This window comes from Bombina bombina, chromosome 4, assembly GCF_027579735.1.
Source record: "Bombina bombina isolate aBomBom1 chromosome 4, aBomBom1.pri, whole genome shotgun sequence".
NCBI classification, from domain to species: Eukaryota; Metazoa; Chordata; class Amphibia; order Anura; family Bombinatoridae; genus Bombina; species Bombina bombina.
In genome coordinates, this window is record NC_069502.1 from 95725551 (window position 1) to 95750239 (window position 24689).

The 24689-nt window shown below is 41.1% G+C and overlaps 1 protein-coding gene across 1 annotated transcript in view; it reads left to right on the forward strand.

Annotated features, from left to right (window-relative positions):
* Positions 1-24689, forward strand: part of PKHD1 (PKHD1 ciliary IPT domain containing fibrocystin/polyductin) — a 1710134-nt gene that overhangs the window by 600650 nt on the left and 1084795 nt on the right. The gene's annotated exons all lie outside the window — the stretch shown is intronic.

Genomic DNA, 24689 nt, shown 5'->3' on the forward strand with positions numbered 1-24689 from the left:
AATATTCCAAAGGGCTGACAATACTGTTTAAAGGGTGGCGATGTTCTCAGATACTAGCAAAATATATTCAAAGCAGCATCGTCACTTAGATCGAAGGTGTAATGTTAATGATCCCTTTACATAGTAATGTATGACAATAAAATTTACACGTGTCAACAGAAAATCAACCCTTGTTCTTAAAATAGTGAAATAAACACATCAATTGTGGAGAATTGTGGGTATATGATATATATGTATACAAAAGTTTAATGTATATGCATTGTATAGTATAGTGTTATAATATGTATAAAATAATCAAGTATAGACAGCACCAATAACAGTGGTTATTTAAAAATAATAGTTTATTAACCCCTTAACGACCAGCATTGTAGCCTGTACGATGCTTGTCGTTATGCCCTTAAGGACCAGCGATGTACCCTGTACGTTGCTGCTGTCCTGGGTTCCTCTCTGCCGTAATCTCACTTAAAATTGCGAGATTGTGCTATTTCTGCAGTGCCCCACTCGTGGTGGGGCACTGCAGAAATAAATTTGCAGAGTTACCGATGCAGAGAGGGCCACTCTGCATCAGAGAGCGGTGGTGCCGATCGTTGGTGGGTGGGAGCTATAGCAGAGAGGCAGGTGAGCGGCCCATTGCCTGTGCGACATCCTGATCCTGTCCGTGATCATGCACAGAGGCAGGGCTCGGGAGCACGCACGTGTGAGTGCGCACGCACGGTCAGATCAATTGGATATTCAGCCGAAGGAGGGAGAGGGGAAAGGGAAAATTTTTTTGGAAAGGGATCCGGTAGGGGGGTAGGGTATTGAGGGGGAGGGGGAAGCTACACTACAGAAAATGTTTTTTTATTTATTTTTTAGAAAACAGGGGCAAATTTTTTGTAAACAGGGTACTGGCAGACAGCTGCCTAAGATGTGGACAATAGATCAAGCGGGGAGGCTTAGAGAGCTGTTTTGGGGGGGGGATCAGGGAGGTTGGGGAGTAATGGGGTATCCTACACCTCAGAAAAAATATATATTAAAAAAAATCTTAACAAAACAAAACAAAAACACCTTTATTTTTATACTGGCAGACTTTCTGCCAGTACTTAAGATGGCGGAAATAATTGTGAGGTGGGGAGGGAAGAGAGCTATTTGAGAGGGGTCAGGGAGGGATCAGGAGGTTGGATGTGTCAGGTGGGAGGCTGATCTCTACACTAAAGCTAAAATGAACCCTACAAGTTACCTAATTAACCCCTTCACTGCTGGGCATAATACAAGTGTGGTGCGCATCGACAATAAGCGGCCTTCTAATTACCAAAAATCAATGACAAAGTCATATATGTCTGCTATTTCTGAACAAAGGGGATCCCAGAGAAGCATTTACAACCATTTGTACCATACAACATAAAAGAACAGAAGCGCCACATGGCCCAATATTGTTTGATGCAAATAAAAATAAAAAGTGTGGTAAATACACTCACATTTGGTGTGGCAACCCTAGTGGTGCAGATGATACAATCTGGAATCAATAACAGTCACCCAGAAGACTGACCTCCGGTAGACGTTCACTAATATTTAGTGGAGCACTTCCCTTAGTGCCTAGCTGGGATCAATACAGTCACCCAGTAGACTAATATCCAGCAGTCAGGAACACCCAGAAATAAGGTGTAGGTGCAGAAGATAAAAATGGTCCGGCAGCAAGTGGTAAGTATATAAAACTTACTTTATTAAAATAGTAAAATTACTAGCAACGCGTTTCTCAGCCAGCCAGTGGCTGTTTCATCAGGTTTAATAAAATGAATAATAAAGACTTGCTATATATGCCAAACCAACAAACCTAAATAATGAGTAACACCTGGAGTGGGTGTTAACTAATTAAACAAATCAAATAAATGAGTCAAACGAATCATAATTGCACAAGCTGTTTGTAAATAATTTCAGTGAGAAATCTAAAATTTGTGAAAAAGTTAATTTTTTTTTTTATTTGATCGCATTTAGCGGTAATATGGTGGCATGAAATATACCAAAATGGGCCTAGATTAATACTTTGGGCCATTTACTACATTACACTAAAGCTAAAATTAACCATACAAGCTCCCTACAAGCACCCCTAATTAACCCCTTTCACTGCTGGGCATAATACAAGTGTGGTGCACAATGGCATTTAGCGGCCTTCTAATTACCAAAAAGTAATGTCAAAGCCATAGATGTCTGCTATTTCTGAACAGAGGGGATCCCAGAGAAGTATTTACAGCCATTTGTGCCATAATAACACAAGCTGTTTGTAAATCATTTCAGTGAGAAACCTAAAGTTAGTGAAAAAGTTAACGATTTTATTTGATCGCATTTGGCGGTAAAATGGTGGCATGAAATTTACCAAAATGGGCCTAGATCAATACTTTGGGTTGTGTGCTAAAAATTCTATACATGTCAAGGGATATTCAGGGATTCCTGACAGATATTAGTGTTACAATGTAACTCGCTAATTTTAAAAAAAAAAAATGGTTTGGAATTAGCGAAGTGCTACTAGTACTTATTGCCCTATAACTTTCAAAAAAAGCAAAGAACATGTAAACATTGGGTATTTCTAAACTCAGGACAAAATTTTGAAACTATTTAGCATGGGTGTTTTTTGGTGGTTGTAGATGTGTAACAGATTTGGGAGGTCAAAGTTAGAAAAAGTGTATTTTTTCATCATATTTTATAATTTTTATTATAGTAATTTAAAAAAAAATGATGAAAATAATGATATCTTTAGAACGTCCATTTAATGGCAAGAAAAACGGTATATAATATGTGTGGGTACAGTAAATGAGTAAGAGGAAAATTACAGCTAAACACAAACACCGCAGAAATGTAAAAATAGCCTTGGTCAATAAGGGTAAGAAACTGAAAAATGGTCTGGTCCTTAAGGGTTAAAATATGAAAATATCAAAAATGATGTGTACAAATATCACAAATGATGTGTACAAATTCATTAACATTTGACAAAAAAGCAGTCTGTCATAACAAATTTGCCTAAAACATACATAAAAAAAATCGGCCAGATTACGAGTTTTGCGTTAAGAGCTATGCAGTGCTAATGAGCAGTTTTCTCTCACCACTCACATGCTGCGCTGGTATTACAGGTTTTTATAAACCCGGCGTTAAAAGACAAAAAAAAGACATCGTCACCACCTACATTATATTTAGTAACCCCTAATCTACCGCTCCGGACATCGCCGACACCTACATTATACTTATGAACCCCTAATCTGCTGCCCCCAACATTGCCGACACCTACATTATATTTATTAACCCCTAATCTGCCGCCCCCAATGTCGCCGCCACTATAATAAAATTATTAACCCCTAAACCACCACACTCCCGCCTCGCAAACATTAGTTAAATATTATTAACCCCTAATCTGCCGTCCCTAACATCGCTGCCACTTACCTACATTTATTAACCCCTAATCTGCTGCCCTCAATGTCGCCGTCACTATAATAAACATATTAACCCCTAAACCGCCGCACTCCAGCCTCGCTAACGTTAGTTAAATATTATTAACCCCTAATCTGCCGTCCCTAACATTGCCGCCACCTACCTACATTTATTAACCCCTAATCTGCCTCCCCCAACGTCGCCGCCACTATACTAAATGTATTAACCCCTAAACCTAAGTCTAACCCTAACCCTAACACCCCCTAACTTAAATATAATTACAATAAATCTAAATAAAAATTAATATTATTACCTAAATAATTCCTATTTAAAACTAAATACTTACCTGTAAAATAAACCCTAAACTAGCTAATAGTTACATTGTAGCTAGCTTAGGGTTTATTTTTATTTTACAGGCAAGTTTGTATTTATTTTAACTAGGTAGAATAGTTACTAAATAGTTATTAACTATTTACTAACTACCTAGCTAAAATAAATACAAAAGTATCTGTAAAATAAAACATTATACTAACACCTAACACTACACTACAATTAAATAAATTACCTAAATTAAATACAATTAAATAAATTAAATTCAATTAGCTAAAGTACAAAAAAGCGGCAGAAGTCTTCATCCAACTGGGCCAAAGTCCTCAACGAAGCTGGGAGAAGTCTTCATCCAAGCTGGGCGAAGTGGTCCTCCAGACGGGCAGGTCTTCATCCAGACGGCATATTCTATCTTCATCCATCCAACGCGGATCCAATCAGCCAATAGGATTGAGCTCGCATTCTATTGGCTGTTCCAATCAGCCAATAGAATGCAAGCTCAATCCTATTGGCTGATTGAATCAGCCAATAGGATTGAACTTCAATCCTATTGGCTGATTGCATCAGCCAATAGGATTTTTTTCTACCTTAATTCCGATTGGCTGATAGAATTCTATCAGCCAATCGGAATCTAAGGGATGGCATCTTGGATGACATCATTTAAAGGAACCTTCATTCAGTAAGAAGACTCCTGATGAAGAGGATGCTCCGCGTTGTATGTCTTGAAGATGGATCTGCTCCGCATCGGATGGATGAAGATAGAAGATGCCGCCTGGATGAAGACTTCTGCCCGTATGGAGGACCACTTCACCCGGCTTGGATGGAGACTTTTCCCAGCTTCGTTGAGGACTTCGACCCGGTTGGATGAAGACTTCTGCCGCTTCCTTGAGGATGGATGTCCGGTCTTCAGAACACTGTTAGGTTTTTTAAGGGTGTATTGGTGGGTTTTATTTTTAGGTTAGTGCTTTGGGCCGCAAAAGAGCTAACTGCCCTTTTAAGGGCAATGCCCATCCAAATGCCCTTTTCAGGGCAATGGGGAACTTAGGTTTTTTTAGTTAGGCTTTTATTTGGGGGTTAGTTGTGTGGGTGGTGGGTTTTACTGTTGGGTGGTTGTTTGTAAAAAAAATTTACAGGTAAAAAAGCTGATTACTTTGGGGAAATGCCCCGCAAAAGGCCCTTTTAAGGGCTATTGATAGTTTAGTTTAGGCTAAGGTTTTTTTATTTTGGGGGGGCTTTTTTTTATTTTGATAGGGCTATTAGATTAGGTGTAATTAGTTTAAAGATCTGTCATTTGTTTTTTATTTTCTGTAATTCAGTGTTTGTTTTTTTGTGATTTAGCCAATTTAATTTATTTAATTTAGTTAATATATTTAATTGTAGTGTAGTGTTAGGTGTAACTTAGGTTAGGTTTTATTTTACAGGTTCATTTGTATTTATTTTAGCTAGGTAGTTATTAAATAGTTAATAACTATTTAATAACTATTCTACCTATTTAAAATAAATACAAACTTGCCTGTAAAATTAAAATAAACCCTAAGATAGATACAATGTAACTATTAGTTATATTGTAGCTAGCTAAGGGTTTATTTTATAGGTAAGTATTTAGTTTTAAATAGGAATAATTTAGGTAATGATAGTAATTTTCTTTAGATTAATTTAAATTATATTTAAGTTAGGGGGTGTTAGGGTTAGACTTAGATTTAGGGGTTAATACATTTAATATAGTGGCGGCGACATTGGGGACGGCAGGTTATGGGTTAATAAGTATAATGTAGGTGGCGGCAATGTTAGGGGCGGCAGATTAGGGGTTAATAAAATGTAAATAGTGTTTGAGAGGCGGGAGTGCAGCGGTTTAGGGGTTAATATGTTTATTATAGTGGCAGCGATGTCCGAGGCGGCAGATTAGGGGTTAAAAATGTTATTATAGTGTTTGCAATGCGGGAGGGCCGTGGTTTAAGGGTTAGTTTATGGGTGTTAGTGTACTTTTTAGCACTTTAGTTATGAGTTTTATGCTACGGCGTTGTACCATAAAACTCTTAACTACTGACTTTAGAATGCTTTATGGATCTTAGAGGTAGAGGGTGTACCTTTCACTTTTTGACCTCCCAGGACAGACTCGTAATACCGGCGCTATGGAAGTCTCATAGAAAAAAAACTTGACAAAGTTTACGTAAGTCGTTTTGCGGTAAGGCCAAAGAAGTGTGCAGTGCCCCTAAACCTAAAGCATAATAGCAGCGGTAGTGAAAAAGCAGCGTTAGGACCTGTTAACGCTGCTTTTTCAGCTTAACGCACAACTCGTAATCTAGCCAAATGTTTGTATAAAAGCAAACAAACCGCTTGCCTGGCCAGGTTCGTTAATCTTCACAATGAGTTGCAGGGCTCCTCCCCTTTCTCAGGTATATTCAGATTAGCTGCTCTCAAGCTGACTTTGGCCACAATATTCAAACCTTTGCAAGACCGACAACAAATAGCCTTTTTAGCCTTTTAAATCTCGATGCCTGGTGATGTAATTCTAAAAAAGTGTTCTGAACCTAATGTGCCAACAGTTGGTAATGTCTCCCGTAGAATATAACAGGGATCACAACTTCAGCAAAAAGGGGAGGGGGTTGTCTCCAAAGTGTGTTTACATAAAATAGACTGTGTGTTCGCAAAAACAAGAAATGGTTTCTGTGTAGTAACACTTTAATGTATTGTTTAGTATTATAAATATATATTTATATATATATATATATATATATATATATATATATATATATATAATATGTGTCATATTATGTATTTGAACCTTAGGTATGTGAGGTCCTTTGGCGTGTTTTGGTGTTATAATATGTATGTGAGCTTTAGGCTTGTTGTGTCCTTTGCTTTGTTTTTTTTACATATTTTAGGAATGTGATTGGGTGTTCGCAATTTTAATATTTCATAATATACCTTAGGCGTAACTTCTTATTTTTCTTTATGTATTTACGGTTTACGTTTTCAATGTTTTGTGCCTGTTATACTTCTAATATTGCAAACGCAATGTTCTGAACGTGCTATACTTTTATTGTTGCGACCGTATTGTTGCAAATGTATTCTATATTAATAACAGGTTTGCTACAATGTGGTCGCAATATTATACATGTATCATGTTCAGAACATCTTGTTAGCAATATCTGAAGTTTAATAGGCAAAGAATATTGAAAACGTAAAGCATAAATACATTAAAAAAGCTAGAAGTCGCTCATAAAGTATATGATGAAATAACAATATTGCTAAAATAATTAAAAAAACACACCGAAGGAGACAACACAAATCTTTTTACAATCACACCTGAAGTTTACATACATATTATAACAAGAATAAACACACAAGTGAGAGCGCCTTATTTAATAGCAAATTAATAATAATGTTCGTTTTATAGTCAGTGAGACCCTGTTTTAAAGGGGCACTAAACCCCAAAATTGTATTCGTGATTCAGATAGAGCATGCAATTTTAAGCAACTTTCTAATTTACTCCTATTATCAATTTTTATTCGTTCTCCTGCTATCTTTATATGAAAAAGAAGGCATCTAAGCTTTTTTTCTTGGTTCAGCACTCTGGACAGCAGTTTTTGATTGGTGGATGAATTTATCCACCAATCAACAAGGACAACCTAGGTTGTTCACCAAAAATGGGCCGGCATCTAAACTTACATTCTTGAATTTCAAATAAAGATACCAAGAGAATAAAGAACATTTGATAATAGGAGTAAATTAGAACGTTGATTAAAATTTCATGCTCTATCTGAATCACAAAAGAAAAAATTTGGGTTCAGTGTCCCTTTAAGCTGCTATCTTTCTCATAAGTAAAGTTTAAAATAATAAAGTATAGACAGTGCCAATAACAGTGGTTATTTAAATATAATAGTTTATTAAAATATCATGAATGATGTGTACAAATATTGCAAATGATGCGTACTATGAATCAGGCTGTTACCAATCATATTGCGTTCTCATTGGCATCCGCAAGTTCATAATAACACCCCTGGTTTTGTGGTTTTGTTTGCACATGCGTTTTTATTCAAATTTGCTGGACGCCAAAGGCGGTGTGATATGATTGGCTACAGCCTTAATCGTCATTGAACACAGAAATAGAGTATGTGTTAAGGACGGAGGAACGGCGCGATTCCTACAAACAAGAAAGGGTAATTATTTAAATAATTTAGCGTTTATAATGCATTTCATGAATGAAAGTGCCCGTCATTCACTTTCATCTACATTACAAGTTTTTCACTAATCAGGGTGTGAAACTAACACCAAAAAAAGTTATTTCATTCTCCATAGCCCTACCATTACGAGTTACTGAAAAGCCTCCTTGTGCGTGCGATATTGTGGCGTTAAGATCCATGTCGCACAAAATCCAAGGGCTGCTTTGACATGCTCGTGCATGCTTTCCCCCATAGACATCAATGGAGAGAGAGTGTTAGAAAAAAAACTAACACCTGAAGTGCGGAATGAAAAATCTCTGTAACGCAACCTCATTGATGTCTATGGGGAAAAAAGTTACATTTAAAGAGCTTATGAAATCATATTGGTTGTTCAAAACATCCAATAGGATGAGAGCTATTAAAATCCTTTTGGCTGATTTGAACAATCAATAGGATTTCAGTAGCTCTTATCCTTTTGGCTGTTTTGAACAGCCAATAGGATTTCAAAAACTCTCATCCTATTGGCTGATTTGAATTTGAAGAATCAAATCAGCCAATAGCAATGCAAGGTACTCCATTTTGAAATGGCTACCTTGCATTCAACTTCAGTGTACGGTGGTGACCTTATGAAGAGGACACTCCGCGCAGGATGGGATCGGCTTCTAGGATAGCTCCGCACCGTGCTGGCGGTCCCTGAGATGGATGAAGGTGTCGCCGCCTGAATGAAGATGGATGTCTGGACTTCAGGAACCGTGAGTAGATATTCTGGGGTTAGTGTTAGGTTATTTTTTCATTTTGGGTAGGCTTTTTTTTTTAGATTAGGGCTTTGGGCTTTTGTAAAAGAGCTGAATGCCCTTGTAAGGGCAGTAAAAAAAGAGCTGAATGCCCTTTTCAGGGCAACACCCATACAAATGCCCCTTATGGGGAAAGAGAGTTAGATTTTTTTTATTTTGGGGGGTTGGTTGGGTGGTGGGTTTTAATATTGGGGGGACTTTGTAGTTTTTTACGGGTAATGGAACTGCTAAACTTAGGGCAATGCCCTACAAAATGCCCTTTTAAGGGCTATTTGGTAGTTTATTGTAGGCTAGGGGGTGTTTTTATTTTGGGGGGCTTTTTATTTTTATAGGGCTATTAGATTAGGTGTAACTGTTTTTATTTTTGGTAATTTCATTTATTATTTTTTGTAAGCTTAGTGTTTGGCTGTGTGGGTTGTGGGTTTTACTGTTGGGGGGTTGTTTGTATTTTTTTACAGGTAAAAGAGCTGATTTCTTTGGGGCAATGCCCCACAAAAGGCCCATTTAAGGGCCATTGGCAGTTTAGTGTAGGCTAGGGGGTTTTTTTTATTTTGGAGGGGGCTTTTTTATTTTGTTAGGGCTATTAGATTAGGAGTAATTCATTTTTATTTTTGATAATTTCTTTTTTTATATTGTGTAATTTAGTGTTTCTTTTTTTGTAATTTAGATAATTGTATTTTATTAATTTAATTTATTTAATTTTATTTTAATGTTAGGTGTTATTGTAACTCAGTTTAGGTTTTATTTTACAAGTAAATTTGTATTTATTTTAACTAGGTAGTTAGTAAATAGTTAATAACTATTTACTAACTAGTCTACCTAGTTAAAATAAATACAAACTTACCTGTGAAATAAAAATAACAACTAAGCTAACTAAAATGTAAGTATTAATTATATTCAGTGACGTGCAGTGACGTCAGAGGATGGTGAGGCAGTGGCTAGGATACGCCTTCATTCTTTAGATATCCTTTGTTGAAGAAATAGCAATGCACATGGGTGAGCCAATCACACGAGGTGTCTATGTGCAGCCACCAATCAGCAGCTACTGAGCATATTTAGATATGATTTTAAACAAAGGACATCAAAAGAATAAAGAAAATTAGATATTAGATGTAAATTGGAAAGTTATTTAAATTTGCATATGGGTTTCATGTCCCTTTAAATGGTGTCTTGGAAAACTGGTCAACTTAGTAAACATCTGATTTTAGTCTAAAAGGATTGTAACAGAAACACTTGCCAGATAACACAATGCTTGCTCTGATTATGAGATCTAGAAATCCATGCCCATTAAAATATGTTTAAAACATACTTTTTACTTTAATGCTGCAAATAATGCTTATAGATTCTTTCATTACATAAGGGATGAGAGTCAGAGGGGGAGGAAGAGAGACAGAGAGAGAAAGAGACCATGGGGGAGAACAACACATAAGGAGAGAGATGGATAGAGAGAGAGAGAGAGACACACACACACACACACACACACACAAGGGGGGGGGAACTGCATTTTAAAGTAATAAAACAGCAGAGCTACAGAGAGTTCAGAAAATGAGTCTATAATTTAGTGTGAAGTACAGAGGCAAGCTGTTAAGTTAGTGGGTGTAAAGTTTGAGTAAACAAAATACAAAAACGACCCTGCTATAAAAGAGTAAACAAACACTAAACCACATTCATTAAATTATCATTTTAACTAACAGAATCTTTCAGTAAAATCTTACTTTAATAAGATGTGGGTGAAACACTGCTCTCTGTGCCTCTCTCCTGCTCTGTAAGGATTCAGGAAGTGACAGTGGCACATTCCACTGCACTTAGAGGGGAAGAACAGAACTCTCTTTTTCACTTTAGCAAAGCTAGCAGGTTCACAGGACAGCAACAAAATATATGAAAGTTGTTTTTTTGCGTTTTTGTTTTGTTTTATATGATTTAACATCCAGCCCCAACCCTATGTTCCACTTACTAATGCCTCTCACTGGATTGGTTCAGCCCAAATAGGACTGCCTCAAATAAGCAGTTAATGAGCCATGCAATGATCTTAACCACTTGCATCCAGTAGATGGCGCAGCATGTTGTGTAATGGTGGGCAGACCTGATTGTGCCTCTTCATTGCACAACATATAGCTGTGAGAAAAAAAAATGCTGGGGGAAAAAATTTACAATTTTTTTTTTTAAAGCCAATAAAAAAATATATATTTTTGCCCATATGAGAGGTGAAGCACTGCCTCACCTGCCTCTAGTGACTGCACATCACTGATTATATTGTAGCTAGCTTAGGTTTTATTTTACAGGTAAGTATTTTTTTTTAAATAGGAATTATTTAGTTATTAATAGTAAGTTTATTTAGAATTATTTTAATTGTGGTAAAGTTAAGGGGTGTTAGGGTTACGTTAGGGGTTAATATATTTATTTAGTATTAGTGATGTGAGAGGCCATTGGTTTAGGAGTTAATAACTTTAGTATATTGGCGGCGGCGACATTGGGGGCGGCAGATTAGGGGTTAATAAATTTATGCAGGTGGCGGCGACGTTGGGCGAGGCAGATTAGTGGTTAATAAATTTATGTAGGTGGTGGCGACATTGGGGCGGCAGATTAGGGGTTGATAAGTGTAATGTAGGTGGCGGTGATGTTAGGGGCGGCAGATTAGGGGTGTTTAGACTCAGGGTTTATGTTAGGGTGTTAGGTTTAAACATACATTTTTCTTCTGTTAAGTGTGATCAGTCCACGGGTCATCATTACTTCTGGGATATTACTCCTCCCCAACAGGAAGTGCAAGAGGATTCACCCAGCAGAGCTGCATATAGCTCCTCCCCTCTACGTCACTCCCAGTCATTCTCTTGCACCCAACGACTAGATAGGATGTGTGAGAGGACTATGGTGATTATACTTAGTTTTATATCTTCAATCAAAAGTTTGTTATTTTAAAATAGCACCGGAGTGTGTTATTATCTCTCTGGCAGAGTTTGAAGAAGAATCTACCAGAGTTTTTGTTATGATTTTAGCCGGAGTAGTTAAGATCATATTGCTGTTTCTCGGCCATCTGAGGAGAGGTAAACTTCAGATCAGGGGACAGCGGGCAGATGAATCTGCATAGAGGTATGTAGCAGTTTTTATTTTCTGACAATGGAATTGATGAGAAAATCCTGCCATACCGATATAATGTCATGTATGTATACTTTACACTTCAGTATTCTGGGGAATGGTACTTCACTAGAATTACACTGTAAGAAATACATAAAGCTGTTTAATAACTAGAGATTATGTTTAACGTTTTTGCTGGAATGTAAAATCGTTTTCATTTACTGAGGTACTGAGTGAATAAATGTTTGGGCACTATTTTTCCACTTGGCAGTTGCTTAATCTGTTTTTCTGACAGTTTCTGTTCTCCCTCACTGCTGTGTGTGAGGGGGAGGGGCCGTTTTTTTGGCGCTTTTACTGCATCAAATATTTCAGTCAGCAACTCATTGTATTCCCTGCATGATCCGGTTCATCTCTACAGAGCTCAGGGGTCTTCAAAACTTATTTTGAGGGAGGTAATTTCTCTCAGCAGAGCTGTGAGAATTATAGTTTGACTGAGATAAAAAAAAAAACGTTTATTCTGTAATTTGTTTCCTGCTTTCAGAATTTGTTATCTTTGCTAATGGGATTAAACCTTTGCTAAAGTTGTGTTGTTTACAAGGATTGAGGCTATAACTGTTTCAATTTATTAATTTTCAACTGTCATAGATCTTCTGTGCTTCTTAAAGGCACAGTACGTTTTAATATTATTCTAATTGAATTGTATTTCCAAGTTGCAAGTTTATTTGCTAGTGTGTTAAACATGTCTGATTCAGAGGATGATACCTGTGTCATTTGTTGCAATGCCAAAGTGGAGCCCAATAGAAATTTATGTACTAACTGTATTGATGCTACTTTAAATAAAAGTCAATCTGTACAAATTGAACAAATTTCACCAAACAACGAGGGGAGAGTTATGCCGACTAACTCGCCTCACGTGTCAGTACCTACATCTCCTGCTCAGAGGGAGGTGCGTGATATTGTAGCGCCGAGTACATCTGGGCGGCCATTACAAATCACATTACAGGATATGGCTACTGTTATGACTGAGGTTTTGGCTAAATTACCAGAACTAAGAGGTAAGCGTGATCACTCTGGGGTGAGAACAGAGTGCGCTGATAATATTAGGGCCATGTCAGACACTGCGTCACAGGTGGCAGAACATGAGGACGGAGAACTTCATTCTGTGGGTGACGGTTCTGATCCAAACAGACTGGATTCAGATATTTCAAATTTTAAATTTAAACTGGAAAACCTCTGTGTATTACTAGGGGAGGTGTTAGCGGCTCTGAATGATTGTAACACAGTTGCAATACCAGAGAAAATGTGTAGGTTGGATAAATATTTTGCGGTACCGACGAGTACTGAGGTTTTTCCTATACCTAAGAGACTTACTGAAATTGTTACTAAGGAGTGGGATAGACCCGGTGTGCCGTTCTCACCCCCTCCGATATTTAGAAAAATGTTTCCAATAGACGCCACCACAAGGGACTTATGGCAAACGGTCCCTAAGGTGGAGGGAGCAGTTTCTACCATAGCTAAGCGTACCACTATCCCGGTGGAGGATAGCTGTGCTTTTTCAGATCCAATGGATAAAAAGTTAGAGGGTTACCTTAAGAAAATGTTTGTTCAACAAGGTTTTATATTGCAACCCCTTGCATGCATTGCGCCGATCACGGCTGCAGCGGCATTCTGGATTGAGTCTCTGGAAGAGAACATTGGTTCAGCTACTCTGGACGACATTACGGACAGGCTTAGAGTCCTTAAACTAGCTAATTCATTCATTTCGGAGGCCGTAGTACATCTTACTAAACTTACGGCGAAGAATTCAGGATTCGCCATTCAGGCACGCAGGGCGCTGTGGCTAAAATCCTGGTCAGCCGATGTTACTTCTAAGTCTAAATTGCTTAATATACCTTTCAAAGGGCAGACCTTATTCGGGCCCGGGTTGAAAGAGATTATCGCTGACATTACAGGAGGTAAAGGCCATGCCCTGCCTCAGGACAAAGCCAAAGCCAAGACTAGACAGTCTAATTTTAGGGCCCCCGATCCGGGATCGAATCTAGTGGGGGGCAGACTTTCTCTCTTCGCCCAGGCTTGGGCAAGAGATGTTCAGGATCCCTGGGCGCTAGAGATAATATCTCAGGGATACCTTCTGGACTTCAAATACTCTCCTCCAAGAGAGAGATTTCATCTGTCAAGATTGTCAACAATCCAGACAAAGAAAGAGGCGTTTCTACGCTGCGTACAAGAGCTCTTGTTAATGGGAGTAATCCATCCAGTTCCACGATCGGAACAGGGACAGGGGTTTTACTCAAATCTGTTTGTGGTTCCCAAAAAAGAGGGAACTTTCAGACCAATCCTGGACTTAAAGATCCTAAACAAATTCCTAAGAGTTCCATCGTTCAAGATGGAGACTATTCGGACAATTTTACCTATGATCCAAGAGGGTCAGTACATGACCACTGTAGATTTAAAAGATACTTACCTTCACATACCGATTCACAAAGATCATTATCGGTACCTAAGGTTTGCCTTCCTAGACAGGCATTACCAGTTTGTGGCTCTTCCATTCGGATTGGCTACAGCTCCAAGAATCTTCACAAAGGTTCTGGGTGCTCTTCTGGCGGTACTAAGACCGCGGGGAATCTCGGTAGCTCCATACCTAGACGACATTCTGATACAAGCTTCAAGCTTTCAAACTGCCAAGTCTCATACAGAGTTAGTGCTGGCATTTCTAAGTTCACATGGATGGAAGGTGAACGAAAAGAAAAGTTCACTCGTTCCACTCACAAGAGTTCCCTTCCTGGGGACTCTTATAGATTCTGTAGAAATGAAGATTTACCTGACAGAGGACAGGCTAACAAGACTTCAAAGTGCTTGCCGCACCCTTCATTCCATTCAACACCCGTCAGTGGCTCAATGCATGGAGGGAATCGGCTTAATGGTAGCGGCAATGGACATAGTACCCTTTGCACGCTTACACCTCAGACCACTGCAACTGTGCATGCTAAGTCAGTGGAATGGGGATTACTCAGACTTATCCCCTTCTCTGAATCTGGATCAAGAGACCAGAAATTCTCTTCTATGGTGGCTTTCTCGGCCACATCTGTCCAGGGGGATGCCATTCAGCAGACCAGACTGGACAATTGTAACAACAGACGCCAGCCTTCTAGGTTGGGGTGCCGTCTGGAATTCTCTGAAGGCTCAGGGACAATGGAGTCAGGAGGAGAGTCTCCTGCCAATAAACATTCTGGAATTGAGAGCAGTTCTCAATGCCCTCCTGGCTTGGCCCCAGTTGACAACTCGGGGGTTCATCAGGTTTCAGTCGGACAACATCACGACTGTAGCTTACATCAACCATCAGGGAGGGACAAGAAGCTCCCTAGCTATGATGGTAGTATCAAGATAATTCTCTGGGCAGAGTCTCACTCTTGCCACCTGTCAGCAATCCACATCCCGGGAGTGGAGAACTGGGAGGCGGATTTCTTAAGTCGTCAGACTTTTCATCCGGGGGAGTGGGAACTTCATCCGGAGGTCTTTGCCCAAATACTTCGACGTTGGGGCAAACCAGAGATAGATCTCATGGCGTCTCGACATAACGCCAAGCTTCCTCGTTACGGGTCCAGATCCAGGGATCCAGGAGCAGTCCTGATAGATGCTCTGACAGCACCTTGGGACTTCAGGATGGCTTACGTGTTTCCACCCTTCCCGTTGCTTCCGCGATTGATTGCCAGAATCAAACAAGAGAGAGCATCAGTGATTCTAATAGCACCTGCGTGGCCACGCAGGACTTGGTATGCAGACCTGGTGGACATGTCATCCTGTCCACCTTGGTCTCTACCTCTGAAACAGGACCTTCTGATACAGGGTCCCTTCAAACATCAAAATCTAACTTCTCTGAAGCTGACTGCTTGGAAATTGAACGCTTGATTTTATCAAGACGTGGGTTTTCTGAGTCAGTTATTGATACCTTAATACAGGCTAGGAAACCTGTTACCAGAAAGATTTACCATAAGATATGGCGTAAATACCTATATTGGTGTGAATCCAAAGGTTACTCTTGGAGTGAGGTTAGGATTCCTAGGATATTGTCTTTTCTACAAGAAGGTTTAGAAAAGGGTTTATCTGCTAGTTCATTAAAGGGACAGATCTCAGCTCTGTCCATTCTGTTACACAAACGTCTGTCAGAAGTTCCGGACGTCCAGGCTTTTTGTCAGGCTTTGACCAGGATTAAGCCTGTGTTTAAAACTGTTGCTCCACCATGGAGTTTAAACCTTGTTCTTAATGTTTTTCAGGGCGTTCCGTTTGAACCCCTTCATTCCATTGATATAAAGTTGTTATCTTGGAAAGTTCTATTTTTAATGGCTATTTCCTCGGCTCGAAGAGTCTCTGAATTATCAGCCTTACATTGTGATTCTCCTTATTTGATTTTTCATTCGGATAAGGTAGTCCTGCGTACTAAACCTGGGTTCTTACCTAAGGTAGTTACTAACAGGAATATCAATTAAGAGATTGTTGTTCCTTCTTTATGCCCAAATCCTTCTTCAAAGAAGGAACGTCTACTGCACAACCTGGATGTAGTCCGTGCTCTAAAATTTTACTTACAGGCAACTAAGGAATTTCGACAAACGTCTTCTCTGTTTGTCATTTACTCTGGGCAGAGGAGAGGTCAAAAAGCTTCCGCTACCTCTCTTTCTTTTTGGCTTCGTAGCATAATTCGTTTAGCTTATGAGACTGCTGGACAGCAGCCTCCTGAAAGAATTACAGCTCATTCTACTAGAGCTGTGGCTTCCACTTGGGCCTTCAAGAATGAGGCCTCTGTTGAACAGATTTGCAAGGCTGCAACTTGGTCTTCGCTTCATACTTTTTCCAAATTTTACAAATTTGACACTTTTGCTTCATCGGAGGCTATTTTTGGGAGAAAGGTTCTTCAGGCAGTGGTTCCTTATGTATAAAGAGCCTGCCTATCCCTCCCGTCATCCGTGTACTTTTGCTTTGGTATTGGTATCCCAGAAGTAATGATGACCCGTGGACTGATCACACTTAACAGAAGAAAACATAATTTATGCTTACCTGATAAATTCCTTTCTTCTGCAGTGTGATCAGTCCACGGCCCGCCCTGTTTTTAAGGCAGGTAAATATTTTTTAATTTATACTCCAGTCACCACTTCACCCTTGGCTTTTCCTTTCTCGTTGGTCCTTGGTCGAATGACTGGGAGTGACGTAGAGGGGAGGAGCTATATGCAGCTCTGCTGGGTGAATCCTCTTGCACTTCCTGTTGGGGAGGAGTAATATCCCAGAAGTAATGATGACCCGTGGACTGATCACACTACAGAAGAAAGGAATTTATCAGGTAAGCATAAATTATGTTTTTTCCCCCATAGACATCAATGGGGCTGCGTTACGGAGCTGTTCATTCCGCGATCGCAGGTGTTAGGCTTTTTTTTAGCCGGCTCTCCCCATTGATGTCTATGGGGAAATCGTGCACAAGCACATCAAAACACTGCTTGTATTTGGGTGAAGCATGGAGCTCAACGCAACCATATCACCCGCACAAGCCATTTTTTTGCAAACCTGTAATAGCAGCGCTATGAATGGTGAGCGGTGAAAATAACATACAAGTAATTAGCGAGCTAGCCATAAAAACTCGTAATCTGGCTGTTAGTTTTTTTTTTATTTCACAGGTAAGTTTTTATTTATTTAAATATAGTTATATTGTAATTTTAATTTAAAGTTAGGGGGGTGTTAGGTTTAGGGGTTAATAGTTTAATTTAGTGTTTAGCGATGTGGGTGGTCGGCGGTTTAGTGGTTAATAAGTTTATCTAGTGGCGGTGATGTGTGAGGCCGGATGTTTAGGGGTTAATAGGTTTATTTAGTGGCGGCGATGTGGGAGGCTGGAAGTTTAGGGGTTAATAGGTTTATTTAGTAGCGGCGATGTGGGAGGCCGGGGGTTTAGGGGTTAATAGGTTTATTTTGTGGCGGCGATGTGGGAGGCCGGAGGTTTAGGGGTTAATAGGTTTATTTAGTGGCTGCAATTTGAGAGGCCAGAGGTTTAGGGGGGAATAACTTTATTATTGTGGCGGCGATGTCAGGGAGTGGTGGATTACGGGTTAATATATTTAAGTAGTGTTGGCGATGTGGGTGAGCAACAGATTAGGGGTTATTAGGTTTATTTATTAGTCACAATGTGGGTGGGCGGCAGATTAGGGTTAATACATTTTAAATAGTGTTTGCGATGCAGGAGGGTGGCTGTTTAGGGGTTAATAGGTAGTTTATGGGTGTTAGTGTACTTTGTAACATTTTAGTTATGAGTTTTGTGAAAAATTTTTGTTTCGCAAAATCCATAACTACTGCTCTCAGATGGCGGTGTCGGTATGGGCTGTAACGCAAGCATTTTAGCCTGAACGCACATCCTTTAATACCGACACTATGAAAATCCCACACAAAAAGTAATTTTTTTGAGTGAGGAATGGACGTTGCATTACAGCCTAAAATGCTTGCGGTATAACTATACAAAATAATGATTTTGTTTATTATTTTTTATAAGCTTAGTGTTTTTTATTTTTCGTAATTTAGTGTTTATTATTTTTTGTCATTTTAGATTTTTAAATATTTTTTCCTAGTGTTAGGTTTTTAAATTCGTAATTTAGATTTTTAAATTGGTAGTATTTTTTATATTTTATTAGAATAGTTATGTTAGGTTAATGTATAGTTTAGGGGTTAATAGTTTAATTTAGTGCTTTGCTATGTGGGGGTCTGGCGGTTTAGTGGTTAAAAGGTTTATTTAGTGGTGGTGATGTGGGAGGCCTGAGGTTTAGGGGTTAATAGCTTTATTTAGTGATGGCGTTGTGGGAGGCCGGAAGTTTAGGGGTTAATAGGTTTATTTAGTGGCGGTGATGTGGGAGGCTGGATGTTTAGGGGTTAATAACTTTATTATAGCGATGGCGATGTCGGGGAGTGGCGGATTAGGGGTTAATATATTTAAATAGTGTTTGCGATTTGGGTGGGCGGCAGATTAGAGGTTATTAGTTTTATTTATTAGTCGCGATGTGGGTGGGTGGCAGATTAGGGGTTAATAAGTTTTAAATAGTGTTTGTTATGCAGGAGGGTGGCTGTTTATGGGTTAACTAGTACTAAAGCCCGTGTACACGGGCCATTTTTTTCAGAACAGCGGTCCCACCCCTTGCTCTCTCCCCCCTTTCTTTTGCTCTCTCTTCCCCCCTCTCTTTTGCTTTCTTTCCCCCCTCTCTTTTGCTTTCTCTCCCCCCTCTCCTTTGTTCTCTCTCTCCCCTCTTTTGCTCTCTCTCTCCCCTCTTTTGCTCTCTCTCTCCCCTCTTTGGCTCTCTCCATCCTTTCTTTTGCTCTCTCTCCCCCCTCTTTGGCTCTCCCCCCCCCTTTGGCTCTCCCCCCCCTCTTTGGCTCCCCCCCCTCTTTGGCTCTCCCCCCCCCCTCTTTGGCTCTCTCCCCTCTTTTTCTCTCTCTCCTCTTTGGCTCTCTCTCTCCCCTCTTTGGCTCCCCCCCCTTTGGCTCTCTCTCCCCCCTCTTTGGCTCTCTCTCCCCCCTCTTTGGCTCTCTCTCCCCCCTCTTTGGCTCTCTCTCCTCTTTGACTCTCTCTCTCCCCCCTCTTTGGCTCTCCCATCCCCTTTGGCTCCCCCCTCTTTGGCTCTCCCCCTCCTCTTTTGCTCTCCCCTCCCCTCTTTGGCTCTCTCCCCCCTCTTTTGTTCTCTCCCCCCTCTTTGGCGCTCTCCCCCCCTCTTTGGCTCTCTCCCCCCCTCTTTGGCTCTCCCCCCCCCTCTTTGGCTCTGCCCCCCCTCTTTGGCTTTCTCTCCCCCCTCTTTGTCTCTTTCTTTGGCTCTCTTTCCTCTTTGGCTCTCTCTCTCCCCCCTCTTTGGCTCTCCCCCCCTTTAGCTCTCTCCCCCCCCCTTTGGCTCTCTCCCCCCCCCCCCTCTTTGGCTCTCTCTCCCCCCTCTTTGGCTCTCTCTCCCCCCTCTTTGGCTCTCTCTCCTTTTTGGCTCTTTTTCCTCTTTGGCTCTCTCTCTCCCCCCTCTTTGGCTCTCCCCCCCTTCTCTTTGGCTCTCCCCCCCTTCTCTTTGGCTCTCCCCCCCTTCTCTTTGGCTCTCTCTCCCCCCCCCCTTCTCTTTGGCTCTCTCTCCCCCCCCCTTCTCTTTGGCTCTCTCTCCCCCCCCTTATCTTTGGCTCTCTGCCCCCCCTTCTCTTTGGCTCTCTGCCCCCCCCCTTCTCTTTGGCTCTCTGCCCCCCCTTCTCTTTGGCTCTCTGTCCCCCCCCCTTCTCTTTGGCTCTCTGCCCCCCCTTCTCTTTGGCTCTCTGCCCCCCCCTTCTCTTTGGCTCTCTGCCCCCCTTCTCTTTGGCTCTCTGCCCCCCCCCTTCTCTTTGGCTCTCTGCCCCCCCTTCTCTTTGGCTCTCTGCCCCCCCCTTCTCTTTGGCTCTCTGCCCCCCCTTCTCTTTGGCTCTCTGCCCCCCCCTTCTCTTTGGCTCTCTGCCCCCCCCTTCTCTTTGGCTCTCTGCCCCCCCGCCTTCTCTCTGGCTCTCTGCCCCCCCGCCTTCTCTTTGGCTCTCTGCCCCCCCCTTCTCTTTGGCTCTCTGCCCCCCCTTTTCTTTGGCTCTCTGCTCCCCCCCTTCTCTTTGGCTCTCTGCCCCCCCCTTCTCTTTGGCTCTCTGCCCCCCCCCCTTCTCTTTGGCTCTCTGCCCCCCCCTTCTCTTTGGCTCTCTGCCCCCCCCCTTCTCTTTGGCTCTCTGCCCCCCCCTTCTCTTTGGCTCTCTGCCCCCCCCCTTCTCTTTGGCTCTCTGCCCCCCCCTTCTCTTTGGCTCTCTGCCCCCCCCTTCTCTTTGGCTCTCTGCCCCCCCCTTCTCTTTGGCTCTCTGCCCCCCCCTTCTCTTTGGCTCTCTGCCCCCCCCTTCTCTTTGACTCTCTGCCCCCCCTTCTCTTTGGCTCTCTGCCCCCCCCTTCTCTTTGGCTCTCTGCCCCCCCCTTCTCTTTGGCTCTCTGCCCCCCCCTCCTGCTCCCTCTCTGGCTCTGTCTTTGCGGGACCCCACCCGGCCACGCCCCATCGCGGCAACACCTGTCCGGCCACGCCCCTCGCGACGCCCGGCTACGCCCCTCGCGACGCCCGGCTACGCCCCTCGCGACGCTCATGTCGGCCACAAACAGCTGTGAGGTCTGGGGAGCGCGTTGCCGCTTCTCACGCAGCAGACCTCACAGCTGTTGAGTAGCTCGCGCTCCCTAGCGCTCCCAATCTGTCAGCTGTCAGCTATGCCGAGGTGCGCGAGAATAGAATCTAAGGCCAAGTGTTTGTCTGTACTGCGCATGACGGCTTCAGACAAACACTTGTCTTTTATAATATAGGATAGGTTTATGGGTGTTAGTGTACTTTGTAACATTTTAGTTATGAGTTTTGTGAAACATTTTTGTTTTGCAAAATCCATAACTACTGCTCTCAGATGGCGGTATGGATCGTGTCGGTATAGGCTGTAACGCAAGCATTTTAGCCTGAACGCACAACCTGTAATACCGACACTATGAAAATCTCACACAAAAACGTCATTTTTTTGAGTGCGGAATGAACGTTGCGTTACAGCTTAAAATGCTTGCGGTATAGCTATACCGACATGACTCGTATTATGTGTTCATGGCCATTATGCTGGAATGGCCATTTTTACCGCAACACTTGTTATCTAGCCATTTGTGATTACAAATATTGTTCTTATAATCAATAAAGTTTATATTTTTTGCTTAAAATATTTATCGTTCCAAATACCAGATTGTGCATTATTCTTTGTACAAGATCATGCAAGGCCTAGTGGGTCCCAGATTCCACCTGAATCATGTTTGGCTACTCTGTTTCTCCCCCCACCAACAAAAGGTGCTCATAGTAAAAGTAGTGTGCATGTAATTTGCCTTTACAATATGGTGGTAGGGTTTCTAAGATGGCCAGCACAGTGTTGTAATACGAATCATCTGGTGCAGACTAAGTAAGAGGGAGGGGTAACTCCTCTTTCTCCTAACTGGCTTCTGCTAATTACAAACAGTCAAATAAGTCTCTGTTAAAATGGAGGCCCAACCTCAGCCTTATCCCTGGGGCCTAGTGAGGTCTAGTTACACCCTTTGGACCAATGTAACAAAACACCTCAAAATTATAAGCGGGTGGTCACATTATAAAAAAAAAATGCCAACCAGCACATTGAAAAATAAAAAATAAGCTGAATCGTTCATGTGACTAAAACCATTACTGTAAAGGTAGTAAAGACTTCAGGTTTACACTATTCAATAATGCTATCCTTGTCAGTTGATTCCTGTGTCAACAAATAAATATGTAACTTAATTTCCTTCACTTTAAAAACAAAACAAACAAAAAAAACTTTTGTTAATGAGGTTGGTCTATGGCTGCAGTTTGAAACATTTCTTGAAAATCTAGTTTTAGTAGTCATTTCATCATAACTTGATCCCTTCTTCGAACACGTTTATCATTTCAGGAAACAAGCTTTGGTGATATTCAAATACCCCCACTAACTACTTGGGTGGCACATTACTGTGAGATTTTGCTTTTCAGCACTATTCATTTAAAAATGTCAGAATGCATTAATTGTGACTTGTAGTCACAAACAGCCCTGTACAAAGCTTAAATTCTATGTTTCACTTTCTCACTTAATTTATGTGGTAAGCTTGCATTAGAGATATTGTGATGAGCCATAGGAGCCAATTTACCAAAGTGTGGACGGACATGATACGATGTAGCGTATCATGTCTGCCGCACATCGATAAATGCCAACAGCATACTTTGTCAGCGTTCAGGGCCGCCACTAGAAATTTTGGGGCCCCTGACTTAACCATTGATCAGGCTCCCCCCCCCCCCATTTGACATGTGCAATTTCTGACCAAGTGACTAAAACATATATGCACTTTATTATTGTGTCTATTTAAACTTGGAAATGTTGTAAAGGTAGTAAAATACAAACACACAGACACACTCATACACTGAAACACACACACACTCACACATAAGGATTCACATATAGACACTCTAGCAGACACGCAAAGAAACACACTCAGGCACAGACACCCAAACAGACACTCAGCACTTGTTTACATTGACCTGACAAGTAATGAGGTAGACTACAGTTTTGTAAAAAAAAAAAGGAGATTTAGAAAACAAAATATGGAGTTCTGATTATCTTTGTGTAAAGGAAGATGCTAACTAAATGATGACAACAGCATGCAGTGGCTGAAAGGAAGGCCCTCAACTATCTAAGCAATAATTTAAAGGTTACATGGTGGATTAGGTGACTTCCAGAAAGGTCTCATTAGTCTCAAAGTCTGTAGAAAGATGTGAATAATCAGTAGTAAGGTAAAATGTCCTAAAAAGGAACAAACAAGACACACACACACAAACTCAAACTTGCACATACATACAAGGAAACACCGACAGAGACAGCCTCAGAAAACACACAAAGACATATACACACACACAGAGAGACACCCACAGAAAACACACAAAGACATACACACACACAGAGACAACTACATAAAACACAGAAAGACATACATACACACACCCTCACTGAGACATCCACAGAAAACACACACCCTCACTGAGACATCCACAGAAAACACACACCCTCACAGAGACATCCACAGAAAACACAGACATACATACACACACACACTCACAGAGACATCCACAGAAAACACAGACATACATACACACACACACTCACAGAGGCATCCAGAGAAAATACACAAAGACAAACATACACCCTCACAGAGACACCCATAGACAAAGCTCAAAGACATATGCAGAAATCCACAGAAAATGCACAAAGACATACACACCCACCCTCACAGAGAGACCCACAGAGAAAAAAATATATACACACTCATAGAGACACAAACCAAAGCACAAAGATATAAACACAGACACCCACAGAAACACTCACAGGAGGAAACATTTATGCACCTTGCATCCCCTAAATCAACAGTGTGTGACATGCATGATCGGAACAGCCAATAGAATGCGAGCTCAATCTGATTGGCTGATTGGATCAGCCAATCGGATTGAACTTGAATCTGATTGGCTGATTCCATCAGCCAATCAGAATTTTCCTACCTTAATTCCGATTGGCTGATAGAATCCTATCAGCCAATCGGAATTCGAGGGACGCCATCTTGGATGACGTCCCTTAAAGGAGCCTTCATTCGTCGGTAGTCCGTCGGGCCAGCAGGATGTTCCGCGTTGGAGGTCTGCAAGATGGATCCTGAAGAAAGAAGATTGAAGACCCCGCTTGGAAGATGACATCGCCCGGATGGAAGACTTCTTCAGCGCCGCTTGGAGGATAACTTTATCGAATGGAAGATTTCTTCAGCGCCCCTTGGAGGATCACTTCTGCTGCTTCGGATCTCCTCTTCAGTTCCATCGGTGGCTCGGCTGAGTGAAGACAACTCAAGGTAGGATGATCTTCAGGGGGGTAGTGTTAGGTTTTTTTAAGGGGGGTTTGGGTTAGATTAGGGATATGTGGGTGGTGGGTTTTAATGTTGGGGGGGTTGTATTTTTCTTTTACAGGCAAAAGAGCAGTTTTCTTTGGGGTATGCCCCACAAAAGGCCCTTTTAAGGGCTGGTAAGGTAAAAGAGCTTTGAACTTTTTTAATTTAGAATAGGGTAGGGCATTTTTTTATTTTGGGGGGCTTTGTTATTTTATTAGGGGGCTTAGAGTAGGTTTAATTAGTTTAAAATTGTTGTAATATTTTTCTAATGTTTGTAAATATTTTTTTATTTTTTGTAACTTAGTTCTTTTTTATTTTTATACTTTAGTTAGTTTATTTAATTGTATTTATTTGTAGGTATTGTAGTTAATTAATTTATTGATAGTGTAGTGTTAGGTATAATTGTAGGTAATTGTAGGTATTTTATTTAATTAATTTATTGATAGTGTAGTGTTA